Here is a 9,965-nt window from a genome sequence, read left to right as displayed (position 1 = left end):
TCCTCTGCTGTCACCGCACTAGGCGCATCCAGAGTTGTTAATTGCTATAAGTCTTTCACCGCCGAGGTCGAGGATTCTGGTTCGGTCTGACGCAATACTGCAGCCGAAATGCACTACCTTGCTACTGATTGGCTTCCGAGAAACTTTTCGATTTTTCCTCTCGATGGGAACTTCACTTTAACATGTAGAGTTGAGGAAATAGCACCCAAAGCATGCAGCTAGGGCCTTGCAACAATGAGCGTATATGGGGAATAAGCATCAACCACAATGAAATTCACATCAACCGTTTTCGGTCCTGACTGCACCGGCAAACGAATTTGTCCCTTTGGTATGACAGCCTTCCCTTCAAAACTTATCAGTGGTGAATCGTAAGTCGTATCTTCGAGCTTCAAATTAAGCCCTTTAAAAAAATCAGGGTACATAATATCCGCACCACTACCCTGATCGACCATCACCCTCTTCACATCGTAGTTCCCTATCCTTAGAGTAACCACTAAGGCGTCATCATGCGATTGGATGGTCCCAACTTTATCTTCATCCGAGAAGCCCAAGATAGGCGGAGAAGCACCTTTAATTCTTTTCGGCCTGAAGCTAGACTCCTCAGCAAGAATATGTGATACAAACATCACCCTAGTAGGACAAAAACCGGTCCTGCTTGGAGTTGCGAGGATGACATTAATCGTTCCCAAGGGGAGCCAAGATGAATTACCCCTTTGGTTAATTGAACCCGAATTGCTTCCTTACCTATTAGGCTGATATAAATGTTGCTTTAACTTTCCTTCACTGACCAACTGTTCCAAATGGTTCCAAAGTGTCCGGCAGTTCTCGGTAGTATGGCTTACATCCTGATGGTATTGGCAAACAAGGTTTTGATTCCACTTCGTAGGGTCCCCAACCATCTTACTGGGCCACTTGAAGTAGGGTTCATTGTGGACTTTCTCTAGCAATTGGTGCACTGGTTCTCGAAATATGGTGTTAACTACTTGAGGAGTGGCTGAACCAGACTGCCTAGAGAAATCTCTTCTCGACCTGTTGTTATTATTCCTATCCGACCTGAAATCCCTCCACTCCTGAGGGATAACCTTCGCCTTACCCTTACCTTATTGTTGATCTTCCTCAACCCTTTTATATTTGTTAATGTGATCCATGAGTCGACGTACACTCCGTACGGGCTTTTTGGTCAGAGATTTCCTTAAGTCGTGATCAGTTGGGAGGCCTACCTTGAAGGTATTAATCGCCACTTCGTCAAAATCTCTGTCGATTTCATTAAACATCTCCCAATATCTGTCAGAATACGTTTTCAAGGTCTTACCCTCCCTCATGACCATAGATAACAATGAATCCAAAGGCCAAGGAACTCTGCTGCATGTAATGAATCGAAACGTGAATGCCCTAGTGAGTTCCACGAAAGAATCAATAGAACCCGCCTTCAGTCCGTTAAACCACCTCACAGCAACAGGTCCCAAGCTAGAAGGGAAGACTTTACACATCAAGATCTCGTTCTGAGAATGTACCACCATCCTCTGCTTAAAATGACTCATATGCTCAACTGGGTCTGTCTTACCATTATAGATGGTGAAAGTGGGCTGGGTGAACCATAGTAGAAGCTTTCCCTTCTCAATTCTACGTGAGAAAGGGGACTTGGAGATTTGGTGCAACGCCTTGCTCATAGCATCATTTCCTAAGCCCCTAGAGGGAAACTTTTTATGCTTACGACCCAGAAGCTCATCCTTCTCGTATGAGAAGATTTCGCTAGGAAGAGTGTTAGACTTTGGACTGTAATTGCTTCCATGGGAGCCCTCAAAAGAAGGATCCAAAAGAGATGATGCTTGCAGCCATCTCACACAGCGTAAATTTTTCTTAAGGTGGTCAATCTCCTTCTGCATGGCCTTAGCATCATCCTCATGGGTGGCTCTGCTTCCCCAACGCAATGGCTTGCACTGGGGTGCACCGTATGCACACTCCCCTCTCGATCCCTCTGATGCTCAAGACGTTCGAAATGATCTTCACGCTGGGACCCTTGAGACTCTGCATGATGCGAATCTAAGCCTGCTATAATGTTCCAATTCCTTATACAATCAAATTTGTAGAGTGTGGGCTTGAAACCTAGGTTTGGATATTGGATAAAGAGAAAAAGAGACTAGATTGCCGTTATCCATGCATTCAATAGATGAAAATAGCAAAGAAACTCTCCTCGGACATAAGCTGATGACCACTTGTATTGCCTTTCTTTCTTTAAGCAAAATATTACAATTACAATTCCAGTATTCCCCTCTTTCTCTCTCCTCCTCCTCCTCCTTCTTCTTCTTCTTCTTCTTCTTCTTCTTCTTCTTCTTCTTCCGCGATCCTTTTTTTCATACCTCTCTTACTCTCTTATATCCATCTTATTCTTCCTTTCTTCTTCCACGTGTAACACAGATCTTTCAAATAGATACTTGTCCGATCTGCCACCTTCTTAAAGTTTTCAAACAATAGCTGAAAAGCTGAATATTATTCTTTAAAGGTCATTTCTCCATTAATGCGGCCAGGAAGGTAGGTGCAGGGTCTTTAATGTGGTGGTAGCAGCCTTTTCCCTCTGATATTTCTCATACGTTCTTTCTTCCAATAATTGTGTGGATCATGCCTTTACCCAACAGATCTTCTGGAATTCTCTCTCCAAACACCCTGACATGTTGTATGAATTTTACTTGACCTATCCGAGGAGATACTCCTCCTCGGACAACTCCTCCAACCCTTGTAGCATGAACTGGCTTGTGGGCCCCACAGGCTTCGCTCAGACAAGCTTACACCACCAAATCGGGCCCAAGGCCCAAATGCATATTTTAATCATTTTACCCCTATAATATATATATATATATATATATATATATATATATATATATATATATATATATATATATATATATATGCATTTCATAATACCTTAGTTTCACACAATATGAATTTATTATATAACTTAAAAGTAAAATATTAATTTATTTTTATTATCTATTCTATTATCTAATTTTATGTAAATTAATAAAAACAACTATTTACATATGAATTTTGATTAAGTCGTGCATCGCAATGGTACAATGCTAGTGTATATAAAATTTGGGGTGGTAAGTGGTAACTAAATTACTCTTAAATTTTAAAATAATTTCTTCTTTCAACCCTCCCAGTCCTCTAGTTTCGCCTTAACATTATGCTACTTTCTCAGTTAGAATGTTTAGTTAAATAAAAATCTCGTAAATGGCACAAAATAAAAGTGAATTATGATTTTATTGAAAGAAAAAAAAAACTGAATTATGATTGCTTTGGGACCTTAAAAGTAATCATTATTTGCACTATTAACACACACACCTAGACTCTTTTGTAGTTGTACTTTTAGTAAATAATGTATTATAAATTCGGTTTAAAACACTAATATTACTTTTTTTTTGTCCTAATAAGTAAAATTGTTTCCTAAAAAACACACACACCTAAAATTAATAATCTTGATGCAATTTTCAATCTATATACCTCCTGTCCCTAAAAAAATCAATTTTAAGTGCCAAGCACCAACCAACTATAATTTAAATAAATAAGCCAAATTTATTGCCATAGAGGAAAAAAAAAAAGATCGCCACAAGAAAATCAACACTAATCAATAATAATATGAAATAAAATGTTGAAATTGCATATATAATCTCTGAAAAACTAATAAAGAAAAAAAGGAAACAAAAAAATGGTAGTGAAATTAGGTTTTTAGCGTTTTGATCATTGCCTTTAACAATATCAAAAGGATTTTGATCTTTTTAAGAAGCCTTCACCTGAGACAAAATCAATTGGATGGTAGACCAAATGTAAGAAAAAGCAATCGGGAAGAAGTGAAAAATGCGAGAGCAAAAGATGAGAGAGGAACCATCTAATTTTTTTTTTTTTGAGTTTATATATATACTGACTTGCTTTATTGGTAACCAGTTTACCATTAAAATTAAATGATTAAAACAATACTAAATTAATGGTTAAGATTTGGGTAGGTACCATATTCACAAAAAAGAAGAAGAAGAGGATTTTGTAGAATGACCCTCATACCACTTAGAGTTATTTGATATTTTGATAAGAACAAAATTTAGGTACAAAACCAGTTATAGCATAAGGCTCCAAACTGCTCTAATAAACTAACATGTGTAAAAAATGGCATGTGCACTGCACATGATTACTTAAATAAACTTAACCCTAGCTAACTACACCACCTATTAAAAAGCAAAGAAATAAAAACTAAAAACCATATACCTTTATGTATTTAGTATTCTCTCTCTTTCTCTCAAACCAAACCAGAAGTCCCTCAAAAAAAAAAAAAAAAAAACCAGAAAATCCAAAACTCCACTACTGGTCACCCTAATCCCTCTTCTCCCTCCACTGCCAGCCCACCCAAACCATCCTCTGCCTCCACCACCGGCCCACCTTAAACCTTCTTCTGTCTCCATCACTGGCCCACCTAGACTCCACCGCTCAAAGCTACCTCTTGTACGTCGCTCTGCCGCTTCGTCGGTCAAAACTAAATTTCCCTTTCTCCTTGATAACCATGATTCCTTCAAGATCTAAAGAGGATTTGCTAGCTGTTGTTGTTGTTGTTTTTTTTTTTATTTATTTATTTTTTAAAAAAGTTCTGTTGAGGTTTCAATTGGATTCCTCATCAGCTCTCATATTCTTTAATTGGATCAAGAATGATTTAAGTCTCAGACCCATTATCTAGAATTATTGTATTATTGTCCATATTTTTCTACACCATGTTCTTGTTGTCTGAATTGGTAGAAATGGTTAAGGTTGTTTCACCAAAAGATGGTGATGTTTGAAAGTTTGGTTTTGGTATTGTGAGAGATAAAGTTTGTGGTTCAAAATGTTACCTCACTTGTTTTGCAGTCTTAGTTTACCACAAGTGATGAAGCAAAAATTCGTCAGTTGCAGTGAGTTCATCCAGACAGGGCCGGGTGCTCGCTCGTGTCATAGTGGAGGTGAGAAATCTCTAAAATGGTCATTGGTGTGGTGCCTGCCACAATGCCTCCGATGCCAAAGTTAGCACAATGGAGATTATAACAAGAAGTCAAAATAATTCAGTATAACTAATGATTCTATGTGTACCTTGTCTTTGGCAATGTGAAGGCTTTATATAGGTTGATCCGAATTCTAGCTGTTGTGGTTGATATTGTGGAGTTAATGCCTCTCTTGGTAATGCTTCTTGCCAGGTAATGGGGTTTCAATATGCCTCCAACGATCTGTGTAGTTGATTTTGTAACTGTTCGGAGCATTATTAGCGGCATTGAATGATCCTGACACCTTCATCAGTGATGTGGACACTGGCTTAGGCTCGTCTCCGAGAATTGTCTTGTCTGTCATATCAAGCTCGTCTTCAATTGATTTCGTCAGTCCCATCAGATGCCCCCAGATTCTGTGGTCATCATGACGTGTCATGAAGACCATAGAATATGAAGGGTTTATTTGACTGCAGGCGACTCTTGGAGTTTTGTGTTGCATTAAAAGCGTAGTGGCAGCGCCATACCAATCGTGGCCACGTGGCGTGCTTTGGTTGGTGCGGTTACTGTTCCCATTGTATGACTCTTGGGTTTCTCACTGATTTTCGGTTTTCTGGGTTTTTGTTTTAAAAATTTCATCTTTTCTCCTCTTTTCCTTTTATCTTTTCAAATTCCCTATCATTGCTTCGAGTATCTCTTCCGACCTCTTTCTCTGTGATTTTTCTCCGAGCCGGTGCGAGGTGGATTTTCCGGCGTTCTCCACTTGAGGTATGTCCCTCTTTTCTTCTTTCGATTCTTATCTTTTACAGTCATATACCGTGGTGAATTTTTGATTTCCTGCTGTGTTGGTTCCTGAATTTTTATTTTATTTATTTTATTTTTTTAGGATTTGTCTTTGGGTTTGGTTTCTTTGGTTTTTCCATGGTTAATAGTTCTGAGGTTTGGACAGCTTGCCCCTTAATATCTTTCCTTTTTGCACGTTTAGGAGGGTTTTTAGGGGTTTTTCTATACCTTGAGGATTTCGCCTTAGGGAGTAACGGTCTGAGCATTGCCTTGGCTGATTTATTGCCTTTGCTTCGTTAGTCGATCAATTGGTTCGAGAGCTTGGTGAGGGGGCAGGTGAGGATGTTTGAGGTTAGGCCTAGTGAGCTTAAAACTGGGTTGTCATCTAGTGATGACCCAGTGGAAGGAGATACAGCCGTATCGGCTCTTCGAGAGGTTAGGGCTTTCCACACCCTTAAAGAGGTGTGTGGGTTAGATGCTGAAACATTAGGTAGATTTAAGGATAGGTTCCAATTTTCGGAGCGGGTTAAGGTCCGTCTGCCCAAAGAGGGAGATCGGGCATGTCATTTCTTTCCCGGGGAGGTTTGCTTTAATGAATCTGCCTTCGTCTATGGGTTGAGGTTCCCTGTCCACCCATTCTTTATAGAGCTGTTAGACCGCTTCGGTATTGCTCCCGGGTAGCTCATGCCCAAGTCCTGGAGGATAATGGTCAGTTGTATGGAGATATGGCTGGCCGCTACGGATGGTGGTGATCTTAAAGTAGACGAGCTTGTCTATTTGTATCGTTTGAAAGAATCCAAGGAATTTGGGTACTACGAACTAGTTCCTTGGAAGAGGAGGACCAGGATCGTCTGAAGTTGACCTTTGTCTTTTAGGTACTGGAAGTCCAAGTTTTTCTTTGTGTCTGGGGATGACTTTGAGACTTCCTCCGGAGGGGTCTGGGGTGAACTCCCAAGGTTTCCTCATCGGTGGGAACCCCGACCTTAGGTGCGTTATTATTTCCTTTTATTTTTTGTGGTGTTTGCTTTTTCTGTCTCTAATTCCTTCGTCCATTGTCTTTGTGTAGTCAAGAAACGTCTCAAGCTTAAGAGTAGGTATAAAGAGCGAGTGGAAAAAGCAATTGAATACATGAAGACAATCGAGGATTGGGACTACCTGGTGGACCCGAGGACTCTCTCCTTCCATTTTCTTAGCCCGGAGCCATATGCTTTCGTCTTACGCAATCTCGAAATCAAGGGAAAGAAGAGTAAGTGCTTGGCTCGTCAGTGCCCTTTTTTTTTTTTTAGCATTTTTTCCCCTCAAGTATTTTCCTCTTTGTAGAGATGACAACCAAGTTCAACAAGTATTTGTATGCAAAGATGAGATCGAAGAAGGAAGAACCTTTGTCCAGTATTGGGAAGAAAGCGGTGCGGGTCACAGGGAAGGGTTCCTCCATTACTCCCCTCGTTTCTGGTACTGAGACAACGAGAACGGCCTTTCCCACGACTTCGATTGAAGAGATTCCCACTCCCGTATCAAAGAAGCCGCGTCTGTCTGATAAAGGGAAGGGGAAAGCTGACTCCCTTTCGTCAACCATTTGGGATGACGAGAAGCTGGCGGTGGAACGGGCGCATAGGGTGGTTTCTCCCGAGGATTTGGTAGTTTTTTCTGGCATCCCTTTCAACGAAGTCGCGACTCGTCATGTCCATAAGCTTGTTTAGGTACAGAGCTCGTGTACTTTTTAGCCTCCCTCTTTTTTTTTTTTAGGTTTTGGGGGAGAGCCTCTATATCACTGCTGAGTATCTCACTCAAAGGGCAAAAGTGGCATCGCTAATACCCAGGATGGAAGCTTTGGAGTTGGAGAACTCAACACTGAAAAAGAAGCTCGTAGAATCTATGGGTGAGGCCATCACACTGAAGGAAAACATCAAGACTTTGAATGACGACCTTAGAGCTAAGCGTTAGCTGACTTTGGAAAAAGATGAACAATTGCTGGTTGCCAAGGAAAGGATCAAGACCATTGCTGCTGATGCTGTTGAGGCTTTCCAGCAGACGAGCGAGTTTAATATCGTCCTCTTCAGTTGGTACTTCAAGGGTTTTGAACTTCTGAGGAGATACTTGGTCAAACATCCCTCTGGAGTGGACCTGGAGAGCTTGGACTTGGAAGAAGTGGATAAAGAGATGGCCGTTGACGAGGTTGCCTAGTCCTTGGCCCCTGAAGGTAATGCCCTCGAGAATGCCCCCACTGGAGACGACGCTGCAGCTGGTTCTTGAACTTATCACTTAAGAAAAATTCTTTTTTTTTTTGTTTTGCTTATCATGTTTTGGGCTTACTTTAAGAACAATATTTTTGGCCCAGTGTTTACGGGCCTTTGGTTTGGAAAAAGTAATGACATCTGCCCACGGTTTTTGGGCTTTAAACTAAATTGACAATCGCACATTTACTTACTTATGATTCATGTTGCTGTAGATTTCCCTTTAAACAGGTGCTTCTCCTTGAACACACTGATTGCAAGATCCTTGTCTTTTTGTCTGTAGCCCACATCTTGATGGAGTCTCATTAATATGTTTACGTTTGTCAAGGTGGAGTGTCGTCTGCTTAGTTGTTTCTAGAGTTGTGACATACATCTTTCGTTAGTAACTTACATCCGTCTAGACGGAATCTCGTTACTGAGCTTATTTTTTTACTGGCTTCGTCAATAATGTACATTCGTCTATGCAGAATCTTATTACTTAGCCATTTTTGATATAATCTTTTGGCTTCGTCAGTAATGTACATCCGTCTGTACAGAATCTTATTACTTAGTCATTTTTAAGACAATCTTTTGGCTTCATCAGTAATGTACATCCGTCTGTGTGAAATCTTATTACTTAGCCATTTTTTATATAATCTTTTGTGACCAGACCTGTTTGCACGAAGATATTAGCTGAACCATTATTTTATTAATTTCAGGAATGAGTACATTCATTTGTTACATCTGTTGGTGGTATTTCTTCAAGTGCTCAATGTTCCATGGTCGTGGGAGCTTCTGTCCATCTAGGGTTTCCAGGTGATAGCTGCCTTGTCTGGAGTAATGGATGACTCGGTAGGGTCCTTCCTATGTGGGGCTGAGCTTTCCTTGGGCAAAATCTCTAGTCGCCGTAGTGACCTTGCGCAGGACGAGGTTGCCTATGTCAAGTCGTCTGAGCTTTACCCTCTTGTTGTAGTATTCAGCCATCCTCAGCTGGTACTTTGTCATCCTATCAGAAGCTTTGTCTCTTACTTCTTCTAAGCAATCCAGGTTAATCCGTAACTGGTCATCATTGTTTTCCTCGTGGAATACCTCTCGCCTGATGCTAGCCACTCCTACCTCGATCGGGATTACTGCTTCAGTGCCGTAAGTAAGCTTGAAAGGGGTTTCTCCTGTTGGGGTTCTCGCCGATGTTTTGTAGGCCCATAAGACGTTGGGCAATTCTTCTGGCCAGACACCTTTTACGTCGTCCAGCTTGGCTTTAATAATCTTGAGCAGTGTTCGATTCGTCACTTCCGTCTGTCCGTTTGCCTGTGGATGCCCTGGGGATGAGAACTGGTTCCTGATGCCTAGGCCTGAGCAGAAGTCCCTTAAGCCCTGGCTATCGAACTGCCGCCCATTATCTGATATGATCATCCTTGGGATCCCGAACCTGCAAATTATATTCTTCCACACGAAGCTTCAGATTCGTGCTTCAGTGATGGTTGCTATTGCTTCTGCTTAGACCCATTTCATGAAGTAATCAATTGCAACTAGTAGGAATCTTACCTGACCTTTACCTAAGGGGAGTGGGCCGACGATGTCAATTCCCAACTGTGCGAAAGGCCACGGGGATGATATAGTCATTAGTCTCTTTTTTGGAAGTCTTTGGACGTTCTCGAACCTCTGACACTTGTCACATTTCCTCATGAGCTCAACTACGTCCACCTGCATGGTTGGCCAGAAATAACCTGTTCGAATGACCTTGCTTGCCAAAGACCTGGGGCCAGCATGGTCCCCACAAATTCCTTCGTGGATTTCTTCCAAGATGTACTTAGCTTCTTCTTCGTCGACACACTTCAAGTAAGGCATGGAAAAGCCTCTCTTGTATAAGGTGTCATTTAGGATTGTAAATCTGGCTACTCTCTTCTTGATCTTTTTGGCCTCCTTGGCGTCCTGGGGGAGGTGCCCATCTTGGAGAAACGATATGATCGGC

Source organism: Castanea sativa, chromosome 1, assembly GCF_040712315.1.
Source record: "Castanea sativa cultivar Marrone di Chiusa Pesio chromosome 1, ASM4071231v1".
Taxonomy (NCBI): domain Eukaryota; kingdom Viridiplantae; phylum Streptophyta; class Magnoliopsida; order Fagales; family Fagaceae; genus Castanea; species Castanea sativa.
Note: the sequence above shows the minus strand (reverse complement) of the source record.